Here is a 13,806-nt window from a genome sequence, read left to right on the forward strand (position 1 = left end):
AGAAAATTTAACAGTTGGTAAACAAAATCAAAAAATGTTAAACATACAACAAAATTAAAGTTGTATAACACAGCAATCTCTCAGATATGGGTAATTGTCAAGGAAGTATAAAGAAGCAGTAACATTAAAACTATATATATCAAAGTAGAAACTGAGCTACATTCAGGAGCTAGGAAGTGGAACTGCTATTTAATCAGGAAATATAAAAGTATATTATGGTAAGCACTGTATTAAATGACTGGTCATTTAAACAGGAAGCCTTCTTGGATAGCACAAACTCAGTTTCATTGTCCTAGAAAATGAATAAATTATTATTTTTACTGTTATATTATTATTATTATTATTAGAAGTAGTAGTATTATGATTGTTACCATTATCACCACCATTTAGTTAGTAACACTCAACAGCTAAGTGGGTGCCTTTGCTATTTTTAAAATGTGTTTCAAATAAATTGTGAACATCAAGATTCAACAGAAAGATTAGGTTCAAGAAACAAGAGTATTCCAAGGAACAGTGTGTGGTATGGAAGAACACCCCTGGCAGGGCTAGCCACTCAGCAGTGTGAACCTTGGCTATAGATGATTGCCACTGCTAAGTGAAACCAAACCCATGTGCAAAAATGGGAGAAGGGGTTGTGGATGGATGAATGGAACAGAATATTCCAAACAGTGAGACAAAGTAAGTGAAGGCATGCTCAGTTACACTAAATTAGCGCATCAGATGTTTAAGCAGTTTGACCAGTCCATGAGGACCTTATGTTTTTAGCTGTGTGATTTCAGGTAATATGATTTTTAAAGACGTGGATAGAAATTTTGAAAGAAGATTACAAAGAAAAATCAAGTCAATCAGCAAGTAATTGGCCCTAAAGCTCAACACATAGCAAGGTACTTCTCTAAATGTTATACTGATGTTTGTGGGTTGGAAAGTATGAACCCAAATGTTTTATTCTGGAGCATTTTTCCAAGGATAACACTACACTGGCAGACCATATTCTAGTTGGAGGCTCAGAAGTTTTGGGGGTAAACAGATTTTTCTGGCAAACAGTTAAAGAAACTAAGATGCCATCCGTTGCCAAGAGTTTGCCGGTTTAGATTCAAAGTTTTTCAATATGGTGCTGAAGGACAGAGATGAGTTCAGACAGATACCTACATATCTAAATAGTGGATAGATTTTCAACTGACTGATTCTAAGCAGCTGCACTGCGCCAGTTCACTAGGGTGTTAGGCAGTCATAAGTTTTAGCATTTTTAATTTGCACCACTTTAAGCAGATTAACTCCAAACCAATATTAGTGATATTGTCACAATCCATCTCAGAAACACAATGTCATCTACATAAAGCAATTTGCTAAATATTGTCAGAGTCATGATAAATAGCAACAATTAAAACCAAGAACAGATGACTTACTTAAGATCCTTGCAGAATGCTTAAACTATAGTATGCTATTGATAAATACAGCATTTTTATTTTTGTTACTGACAGTATGTCAGTAAGACAGCTGTGTAATCGTATGATAGTTTGTGTATTATTTTCTATTTTGTTCAGCTGATTTAAAAATACTTGTGATTAACAGTGTGAAAGTACATCAGTGAGGTCTCATTTCTCTACATTTTTTATAAACAGGAATTATGACAGAAGGTAAAGTGGTAGGTGGTGGCAAATAATAGCCCAAAGTCATACTGCTGAGCAGCTAAGAAGCATGTATACACTGGAGTATGGAATCTGGGCTACAGCTGTAAGGTTTATAGACTATGAGAAGATGGTTTTGACCTACTGGCCTTAAAAAAAAGCTTGCTAGCAGTTATTGCATGCTGATATTTTCTTTACTCCATACAGATATCAAACCTTTTTTAAAAAATATGAGAGAGGGGTGCTTGACACAGTACCGATGGAAGCTTGTTCCATTGAATAGCAACCTCTGGATAATATACATTTCTCTCTTGCAGTATTAATCATCATCAACCTTGTTTTCCCCATTTTCTACAAGGGATTGGGGTATTACAATTGTCGCTGTCTCGCTTGATTCAAGGCCACACTCCTACCTTCTTTCGACAGTCATGCCTGACTGTTGCAGCTCTTTTCTCACACAATCCATTTATCTCTCTGCTCAATGACCTTGCTTCCTCTTGCCTGTCCAAAATCTTCTTCACAAACTCTTAGTCTGCTTTTCCTGCACATTTGCCTGAATCACTGTAATCTATTCTCTTTGACCTTCTCTGCAAATAGAGATACTATGGCTTCTGCTCTGATGTCCTTATTTCTTCATTTATCCCACGGTGTACATCCTACCACCCATCTCAGGCACTTCATCCCCATCACCTCTAGCTTCCTCAAGTTTTCTACCTTAACTGTCCAGATTTCTGTGCCATACAGTAGTACTGGTTGCCACACTGTTTTGCTAACCTTACTTTTCAGATTCTTTGGCATTCTTCTAACACACTACCCCTAACACACAGTGCCACCTGGCTGCAGCCCTTCTGATTCAAGCTTTGACCTCCTCATTCAGATTTCCCTTCTCAACTAACCCTCCCTAGATACCTGAAGCTATAAACCTGTTTCAACATTTGCCTTGTATCTCAGTTTTCAGCTTCTTCTGATTTCCTCAATTTGTGCCTTCAGTTTTGCATTCCATTCCTCTATCATTTACTGAAGTTCCTGTTCAGAGTCTGCTTGTAATGCCACAGCATCTATAAACAGCATCTTTGTTGATCTGACCCCCAACAACCTTCATCACAGATATGAACAGCGGTGGGCTCATAAATGATCCATGATGCATACCCACTCCCACGTGAGACCCCTTTTGTGAGTCTAAACACTGTCCATACTTGTCTCATTGGGTCACTGTACAACACAGCCTGCACTAATTCTACTAATGTTTCTGGGACTTCGAAGCACTGCAGGACTGCCCAAATCAAATGCCAAGATGGGCTCTTTAATCACCTCTAGCTTCTTTTCAACTACATGTCTCGCGGTAGACATCAGTGCTGCACCCTGATCTGAAGACAAAATGCTCACAGCCCATCTTATTTTCTACTACACTGCATATTCCTGGACTCCTATCACTGACCAAAAAGCAAATTACATAGCAATATAAGAGCACACAGAAACATTATCATGCTGTAGATGACTGCAAGCAAGAAAGGGATATACACAATAGGAATTTTTTTACATAGGAAAAATGAGATTAGTGAAATTAGTTGTATACAATTTTAATGAAGCTACATATGTATATGATATTATTAAACTGTACAGAATATTAGTTATGTTCTGTTCTTTAACCAGTATCATTGAATCACGAGCATTTGGCTTCCAAAATAGGTAGGATTTTAATGCCTTTTTAAAATGGTACTACTGTATCAATGCACTTTATATCATTTGATAAATGATCCCAGTGTGCAGGCCCTGTTGTAGAGGAGACTCTCTCACCCATGACTAGTTTTAATTTGAGCCTAGACAGGGTGAGAAAAATTTTTGGCTGTTCCTAATGGTGTATTTTTGGACCCTCAGTGGCAACTTCCTTTAGAGTGGAGGGCAGCATAATGCTCTTAAGAATTTTGTAGATTAACATTTCCAGGAGATTGGCTCTATCATGTTAAAGGGAGCCAGTGCATCTTGTGAAGTACATCACAATGGTGTTTTCTATGGTCAGCTAGGAGAGCAAATTTACAAATCACTAACTGCTGTCTGTAATTTTTTTTTAACAGTAATAGGTTGAGTGCATGCTGAGTAGACATACAGCATACTCTAACTTGGGGAAACAAAATGTTTTTGGCAATTGTTTTATGAGTAGTTAGCAAGTGGAAAATTCTATACCACAGTTTTAATTGTGAAAGAACCTTGAAAATAATTTTGTTGGCAGGACTGCTGACATTGAGAAGAGGCTCTACTGTTAATCCTCGTTTTTTCTGCTCTTGTACATTGGGAACAACATTACCTTTTGAGTGCAAGACAGTTGTGGTAGAGGTTGGAGCTTCTTCATGCTAGAAAAAGCATGACATTAATTTTGTCTGAATTAACCATCAGTTTGTTATGTTGAAGCTAAATACACAGGTTTAAGAATTTTGATTGCTTACTAGTCTGGAGTGATTGATATTTTGTTGTCAAGTGTCTAGGAGGAGTATATCATCTGCATACATGGTTTTATTGAGGTGTGGAAGATCCACAGTTATATCACTGATAAGTAGAAAGTACAGTAGTGGTTCCAGGACTGAGTCAGGGGAAATGCTTGTGTTAAAGCTGGCAAAGATACTGTTGTAGTATACATGGAATGTTCTGTCTAAGACGGTACAATAGTCTGCTTTGAAAACTGTCACCCACGTTTAATCTTTCAAACTTTTGCAAAAGTAGTCTGATTAACGTTTCAAATGCCCTAGTCAGGTATACAAAAATGCCTGCTGTGAAAGTTCATTAATGCTGATATATATATATATATATATATATATATATATATATATATATATATATGTCATCTGTACTTGAAAGTAGGGCAGTCAGGGTGTTAAATTTCTGAACCAATGCAGTTGATCACACAGAACCCCATATCTGTTAACCTGCTTGTAAAGTTGTATGTAAAGAATTTTCCTCAATTTTGTTATGGGACATAAGGTTTGACATGGGTCAGTAGTGTGAGTTAAGAAGGATTGAACCTTAGGTAGTGGAATGACAGAATGCATGAAGTCAGATGGAAGATTCCTAGTGTGGAGAGAAATTATACATCTGTGAAAGAGATATGGCCACCTGTTTTGCTGCTGGCTTAAGAAATGTAGAGTGAAGTTTGGAAAACTGTCATCCTAATGTTTTTAGTATTGATAGCAAAGATTTACTTTAACAGAAACTGCAGAAAAATGAAAGCCAGCTACACAGGAAGCTAGAAGGAATGGTTGTACATTACCTAGTGAAGTCACAGGGCGAATGTTAGTTGTAGGGGCAAAATGGTATTAGTGAGGTCATATATCAAGAAGAGAAGGTAGTATATATGTAGCTATTAGGAAATTCTGCCTGGTTATTTGTTTGCAGAGGAGGAGAGGTTTACATTTGCCCTGTGAAGATTTTTTTTTTTTGTATTTAGTGAGGTCAGTTTGTTTTTGCCTAAGGTACTGTGCATCAGCACTACTGGTGGATATTCTTACTGACTTCTTAAGGTATTCCAGATGTAGATTACTGTTTTTGTATGAACTGTTTCCACTTGTTTCATGCTAAGTCTCTGTTAAGGATAATTATGAGGTCTAAGCCTTCTTCTAGAGGTAAGGAAAATATCATCCTAGATTTGGGAAAGGATGTTAAGTGAATATTAGTAGTGCGGTTGCTGGGTTTTGAAGGATGTACAAGAGGGATCTGTCTATGGCCAGGAGATAATCTACCTGTGTACTATGTATGTATTCTACCTATGTTCCAAATTTCAGCTGTACACCACAAATCTATTAATTACCTTTATTTTTAAAATTAATATCTTTTTGTTTGTTCTCTCCACTGTAACTGTTTAAGTGCCACATACCACTGTAAAAACATGTCTCTTGTAATTTGTGTGTATATTGATCATGTCTAAATAACTAAATGTGTCTGTAATTTTTCTTTGTGGAGCTTTTCTCCCCGGGCCTCTGCTGAAAAAGGGCCTTTTCGGCTCAGTCACACACCCCCGGTTAACAAATGTAAAATAAAATAAAATAAATAAAAATAATTATCTAATAACTGAATTTTATTCTGATGAAAAGTTTTTTTGTTTTAAAATACCAGACAGAGATACTAGGACAATGATCATGTAAAGAGTTAGCTTGTATATTAATACTTGTGCATCTGTGTTTCATGTTTATAAGAATTAGGTGTAAGGTAGAGTGGTTTCCTGAGTAGGGTTTGGTCTCGTAGGCTTTTTTACTAGCTGTTCCAAGTCCATGAGTAATGAGCATTCTGTTATGTTGTCCAGAATCAGGACCAATGGCACTGATATTGAAATCACATAGTAGTATCCATTTTTTTGGGAAGGCCATTAGGGAACATACAGATTAAGGTTTGATAAAATAATGGCATAGAGGAAAGGGGGGGGATATACTGAGGCAACTGATATGTGTAGGTGGCCCCCTACTGAGAACAGGCAAAGGATCCAGTTGTCTTTTGTTGTTAAGTGAGTCAGATTTCTCGTTATTTATTAGAAGGATGGATTTTTTTTTTTTAAATTAGCATAGCATCTCCACCATTTTTAGATCCTATTTTATCATCAAATAATAGGTTATAGGTAACTTTAATGTAAGTGGAGGGATGCAATTCTTCTTTGGTCCTGGTTTCTGAAAGGGTAACAATGAGAGGTTGTTCAGATTTAAGAAATTATTCAAAAGAGTTTGAAATATGGTCAATTTATTGTTTAAGCTTCAGGGGTAGATAGGACACATTTTCAGACAATTATGGCTTGAATTTGTTTGAGATGTTGGGTAGTTGGAAATATTACTGTATGTATACTAGTTTAGCTACTACTCACTGCTGGGAATGGGTTAAAATGAAAATCCCATGCAAGGTGCAGTTTCTGTGCTTATTAATATAGTTTGTCAAGAATGCCGGTCAGACATTTTCCATTGGCTAGAAAGTGTCTTAAGTGGTTCTGTATTACGAATGTTTTCTTGTAAAGTATGAGAGCAGTTTCAGCAGTTTTCCATAATTATTGGGGATACTAATAAGGTGGAATTTTTAGTAATGGGGTCATGACTATATCTGAGTGAAGCGGGTGAAGGTAATGCGTCAATGAGGAGTAGTAATATATTAAGGGACAGAAGAGTTATAGTGACAGATGACAGAAATGTTAGGGAAGACGTTTGAAGTGTTTATAAGAAAGTATGAGTTGTTGTTGTTTGTCTTTCGGCTTTTCTCAGTAAGGGGTCACCACAGCGGAACTCTGGTCCGCTAATGATTGGCAGTAGATTTTTACGAAATGCCGAGGTGCCAGCTCGATGCTCAACCTTCAACAAAGGCACACCCATTTACGCATGCATGTCTTTCGAACACTACCCAACTGCGGGGAGGACATGCAGACTCCACACAGAAGGCACTCCCAAGCCCAGCCGAGAATCGAACAGGAGAACCTCTTGCTATGAGGTAACACCGCTACCGCTGTACCACCACGGCATCCATATAAGAAAGTATGAGTGAATGTGAAAAATTATTTGAGATGATTTAACTGGAGTGAGTAGACTACCAAGAAGAGCTACTGAGTACATTAGCATAGCAAGATGTGCTAAGATGCAGCTATAGCTGAAGGGGATGCAGAGGTAGGTGTGTAAAGGGATGGACTAGGAGGAGGAGGAGTGTCAACAGTGAAGGTGGGCTAAGCAAGGATAGGCTATAAGTGAGGTAAAATTTAATTGAAATAAAAGTGTAAGTTTAGTGGGGTGACCAGAATGGCCTTCTCATCTTTATTCCTGTCCTTCCCACTCACGTGGATGCAGGCAGTCCTCATATCCTGTTCTGTCTGCCCAAATATGAGCATTCAGGTCAACACTAACAAATAATCCTGCTTTATTTAGTAGGTTATGCAACTGCTGTATGAATGCAGTTTTTCCTCGCTATCACAACCCTGCTGTGCAGTATGGACTATTATTACTAACAGTAATCTATATTTACACTACAGTCTGACTGCCATGAATCTGTCACTAATTCTGATGACAAGCCCTCACTGTCATCAGACGACTCTGTCTTACCACAATTTCCCCATCATTTCTAGTCTGTCCTTCTAGGTACTATCATTGTAGACAACCCAAGCTGGGGAAAGGCATACCCTCTGGCCAGCAGTCTACTGGCCCAGGACTACTGGCTTTTATGTCAGGCATGCACTAGCTAAAAGAGGTACATATACCCCTACCACCTTTAGCATAGGTCAGAGGTTGGGTCCTTAACCCACTTATCACTGGCAAATGCCTAATGTCACCAAAAATGGTTATGGGTAATGTAACCAAAATCAACTAGGGCAAATTGTTTTACAGAGTAGCTAATCTTAAAGCATCCTAGCTGTGATCCATGTCCTTCCACCTAGAGAACAGAGCTCTCAGCACTGTTAATGCCTACAGTAGGTGGTCTACACAACTCTTCCCCAGAGAGGCACCACATAAAAGTGTGTGCCGCTGACCACTACCCCACAGAATTTTGGGTGAGCTTGACCTGGAAACATTCAGAATGCTTTGCGAGGTGTGAGAAATCACACAGAGACACAGGGAGGGCATGCAAACTCTACACATACATTGGCTGAAGTTCAAGATCAAACCACTCACCTTGTGCTTGTAAAGTAGAAATTCTAATTGTACAATATGTAACTTTTTACCTTAGCCACTTTACTGGAATTATATGAAGTTTAATAAACTTCAATTTAAATTTACTGCATGCTGAGCTGCTGTCCAATTACTTCTAAACGAAGCAGTTAATTTAATGATGGATCTACAAGCCATGAAACACTGAGCTCTAAGATGGGCCTGTGGTCCTTGTTCTTCTTCAGAACTATAAAGAATTTCAAACAGACCCTCTCTTTTCTGGTGGGGCCTCTTGGATGACTTATTTTAATAGAGAAAGAATTTCTCTTTTGGCCACTTTTCACTGATGGGATGGTACACATGGGAATGGCATTGACTGAGTGGGTGGGGGCTGGGAAAAGGGAATTATATTATCCTTCGCACCCAAGAATCCCACAATGGCCATCCAAGCAAGTGAACAGAGGGATAAATGCCCCCCCCCCCAACTGCATCCAAAGGGAAGCAGTCAGGCAAGCCTTCAAGGACACTGATACTGTTTGTCCAAAAAGGAACCCCTATATCCCAGCTTCTGTGGACCAGCTTAATCTCTGGGTTGGTGTCCATTAAATAAGCAACCTCCAACACAACTGCCCTTGTATGAAGCAGAGACAAAGGGATGATGCTGGGGTTTCATATCTCATAAGGATTTGGAACCTTCTGATTCTTACTATAGGATCAGAGAGGTCTCAAAATTGAATCTGTCTGGGTTGAAGTGTTTACCTCTCAGAAATAAGGCACAGAGTTTGATTCTTACCTTTGAAGGGAAACTGGCTAGGCTTAAAATGGTTTGCAAGGGCAGCTAGCCTAGTACTTAACAATGAACCTATGAACCCCTGTGTTTTTACCATAGTATACACCTAGGAACAAAAAAGCACTACACTAAATATCTACTTAACCAACTATTCCAATAATCACTATAGATACACACACACACGTTTTATACATATTATATACATACACACACACACACACACACACACACACCACACACACACACACACACACACACACACACACACACACACACACACACACACACACACACACACACACACACACACACACACACACACACACCACACACACACGCACACACGCACACACACACACACACACACACCACACACACACACACACACACACACACACACACACACACACACACACACACACACACACACACACACCACACACACACACACACACACACACACACACACCACACACACACACACACACACACACACACACACACACACACACACACACACACACACACACACATACATACATATGTTACTAAAACCACATGGGTTATTTTAGGCAACCAGTGAGCTATTCACTCAAGGATTTGTATTCAGATTTACAAGTCTGTCAGTAATGTCTACAGAGTGGAAGTCCAGACATGCCATATGTCTGGCATACTCACTATCCACTACTTTGGTTACTTTTTCAAAGAAATTAAAAAGATTAAAATGGCATTATCTTCCTTTAACACATCTGAATTGATGAAGATCCAGGTTAAGAGACTTTCAATGCCCAGATTAATGAGGTCTGAGATAATATGCCATATAACTTTAATATGAGGCTACTAAAACTAATGAGTCTATAGATACAAGGGGCTGTAGTTAAGTCACCTTTGTGTAAAGGCATTAGATTTTCCAGGCTTCAGTCATGTAACCAGTAAAGGGGCTTGGATTAAAGAGGTTAAGTAGGGGGTTCAGAAAGGCCATATTTGGCACCAATAATTAGGCAACCTGATACATTTTAGATTTTTAGTGCTAACAGAACTTGTTCAATAGTAATAACAGGGTGGATATGATTGTGGAATAGTTATAATGATGGTATAAGAAAAGCTGTACGAAATTTGTCAATGCAAATATTAGCTATTTCCATTGGATGAGTGTGTGCAGTATTTATCTGAACATTGTTGGGTGTTGATTCTTAATTTCCTGACATAGCTAAAGAAAGAGCTTGAAGTTAATTTTGTTTTAGTGATGATTTCAAGTTCATACTCTGTGCTTGAGCTTCCAAGCGGTTCTTCTTAAGTGTTTAAGCACCGACTTAATCAAACTAGTTAAAGTAGGTTTAGTGAGATCTCTTCTACGCATTAAGTCATTTCTTTATCTTGTTATATAATTTATTTATACGAGTATATTCCACCACAGTTTTTTTTTTTATTTTTCCCATTAAATTCGGTGTAGTGAAAGACAATCTTATCAAAGCAATTATTTAAGTGGGAGCAGAAGTCAAAGGCATAGGAAGCAGCTTTAGCAACGGGATCCATCAGAAGGGGGTTACAATAGAATCTGTTTAGGTAATCAAATAACTGAAGAAGGTTTGCTTTTTAGAAGTCCCTAAACACAGAGATTTATAGGAGCAGTATCACCAGTTTTAAATGAAAAGGTCACTAATGTATGGTCTGATTTAAATAGGCATGATGATACATACAGAGATGTGCAAAAACTGTCCATATTTAGAGGACTAGATCAAGGATATTGGGGCCTCTAGTAGGATGGTTAAAGATTTGTAAAACAAGTTAACACTTACAATGTTATTAAGCATTTGGCATGCAGACCACTGGCAGTGTAGGTTATACAGTTTACTGATGAATAGCTGGGACTCCCCCAATAGGAAGGAGTTAGATTTTATGGGGATTTCAGCTAATGAATTAATATAGCTATTGTGCACAACAGTGGACAGAAAGGGTGTTCTGTAACTAATAATGCACAGTGGTAACTTGTCTTGTTTGTTGTGAAATGGAGATCAGTAATTCAAACGTGGTGAGGTGAGGATATCCTTTATAAAAGTGATACACTCACACAATTGGCAGTAGGTCTGAAACTGTCATAGGCACTCTTCCCAAGAACAAAGGGATTGTTTTCACTCCCCTGAAACCATGTCCCTGCAACTAAGTGTATATGAGCATTTTAAAGGAAGCGCCTCAAGTTTGGGCATTTTTTTTATTTTGTCAAGTCTCCTGGCACTGAGTACAACCACATTAATACATTTCAAATGAAAGACTACTAGGCTGAATGTCCATCATATGGACTCGGCTTAAATAGGCAGTATAGGGGCAGGCTTATGTAATTTTTTGTCAAGTCTCCTGACACTGAGTAGAGCCACATTAATGTGTTCCATATTAGAGATTACTAGGTCGGAATGTCCATCTATGAACGCGGCTTAAAAATAGCAATACAGGGGCAGCACAGACTTTAGCTAGAACAGAGCTAGTGTAGGTAAGGGAAAAGGGGAAGTTACTCTGGGCACAAGTTACGGGTCTTGGTCATAGTGCAGTACCAGCATTAATTTCTGAATGCTGGTACAAAGATGAATGCAGGCACGGCTTTTACAGCTATGACTGACGTGCTTCTGCACTTCATGTTTGGTGTAAGTTACAGCAGGCAGTTTGCTACAGTTTTTAAAAGCAGAAAGAGTTTTTTTTTTTTTTTTTTTTAAAGGATTTTTTTTGCTTCACAACTTAGAGTTGAGGGAAGCCAGATTGGGGAATGGCACTGGGTGCAAGATGGGCAAGCTATGACTTTCAACCAGAATGAAAAAAAAAAAAAACGTGGTAAGACAGGAGCAGACCATCCAAGGCAAAGCAGGAAGGCTGTTCAGCCATTTCATCCCAAACTGACACATAATACACCAGTCATGACACCAGCTACATAGCCAATTATTAAAGCCAAATACTTTGTTTTTGAATCATGGGTGATGGCAACATACCACTCAGGACGAGTGCCTTTCTTGCATCAGACAGATGCACAGCAAGCTGAATTATATCTTTCTACTTGTCTTCCTGGGTAAAGTGTCTGAAGTCATTCACCCCCACATAGACCACTATCATGTCATAAGTGTTTCTGTCAAGATGGAAGGATCTAAGAGCCCTTTTTATATCCTGGATTCAAATACACAGTTAACTGTCACTCTAGTATAATTCTGGCAGGGGAAGGTGGTGACCATATTCCAGACAAGAGTCAACCACTACTACTAAAACATTACCTTAGTTAAATATAGTCTCAGTGGGCCGTAAGGGCTTGATGTCTGCACCCTTCTGACTCTAGGATATACATGCACTGGCCGCTGGTGTGAAGCGTGAAGGTGGTTATTTTGCTGCGAGAACTAACGTCTGAGGTTTCTTAATCTACAGCCTCAGAGGCTTAGGCAGTGCCTTCTTAATAACCTCAGTAAAAGTAAGTTTAGTGAAAGTGCTTTGTTGTGCTCACTTAAGTTCTAGAAAAGAACGCAGCCTCCAAGATAAGTAAACACTTACAACTCTTACACACTGAATCATTGTGAGGTAGCAAAAAGTTTTCAGAAAGCATGAGCTAGTTACTACACTGCCATAAAATACATAGTGCTATCAGGCTGACTACAGAAGTGGCAAAAGTTGACAGATTCCACACTGGCCTATGTCGATGAAGCAGTATAAGGTAACAGGATAGGTTAATAACTTACTGTTGGGTATAAGGCAAAGTGGGATGATGACTGTATTCGAAAGATGAAAATGCGGGATATGGCTAAAGGATAAAATATGAGGAGTGAATATGGTAGTATTCACAAGTGCAAAACAAAATAAAAATACAAGTGACAGAAATATGTAGCAACAATGACCCTGAGCACATCATTTAACCAGTAAATGACTGAGGGTAAAGGGGAAATTGGACTATGCTCCTCAATGGTCTACTGGATAGCATGCCTAGGAACTAACTATGAATAATGAGTGATTAACCTAACACTATAACAAAAACTTGCCATTGTGCAATGTTATTTAAACCCAATACCACAACAGTCTGTAAAGCATTTCATATTAAAGACGACACTCTGAATGTGATCATGGTCACTGGTTGGAGGGGACAGATCAACAAGTGTGGCACTAAATCAAGAGAGATGGCAAAAGATGACATGACACCCTTAACCCATGTAGAAAATGTCAAAATAGGGGGTTAATTATGAAGAGTGTAATTTGGCAGTGGTTCACAACACTGTCTCTGTAAATAAATGTAGAAACAAACCTCATTAATTGTAGCTTGGCTGTTCTATACTATGGTTCAAAGAGTAATAGATTAGTACTAGGCTAACTGCCCTTGCGAGGCATTTTAAGCCTAGCCAATTATTCCTTGTGAGACTCGAACCCTGCACCTTGTGTTTGTAAGGCAAACACCTTAACCATTAGGCCACCCTCCCAACCACTGTAAAAGAAAGTACATTGTAGAAGCAAAAAAAAAGTGCAGCATGACAAATTACAAAATAATACTAGGGTATCAGTAAAGTGAATCAAGAAAAGACGCAATCTTTTTTTCTGGGTAGAATTTTCTTTTACAGCAAAATTCACAGAGAACCATTTCTCTGCTCTAACTCACAGAACTCCAGACAGCACACTACTCATGAAGATCCAGCTTACTTAAGTTATACAATTTTGTCATGCCGCTTACTACAGATTATCAGAACACAGGATCACAGGTTCATATCATGAAAATTAGATGATGCTCAGCACCCCATCCCAAAATGAATAAATACTAAACTAGATCAATATCCTT

General features: G+C 38.6%; 1 protein-coding gene across 1 annotated transcript in view; it reads right to left on the reverse strand.

Annotated features, from left to right (window-relative positions):
* Nucleotides 1-13,806, reverse strand: part of WDR36 (WD repeat domain 36) — a 1,582,076-nt gene that overhangs the window by 1,166,505 nt on the left and 401,765 nt on the right. The window lies entirely within an intron of this gene.

Source organism: Protopterus annectens, chromosome 2.part2 (genome assembly GCF_019279795.1).
Source record: "Protopterus annectens isolate FY-2018-M chromosome 2.part2, PAN1.0, whole genome shotgun sequence".
Lineage (NCBI taxonomy): Eukaryota > Metazoa > Chordata > Ceratodontiformes > Protopteridae > Protopterus > Protopterus annectens.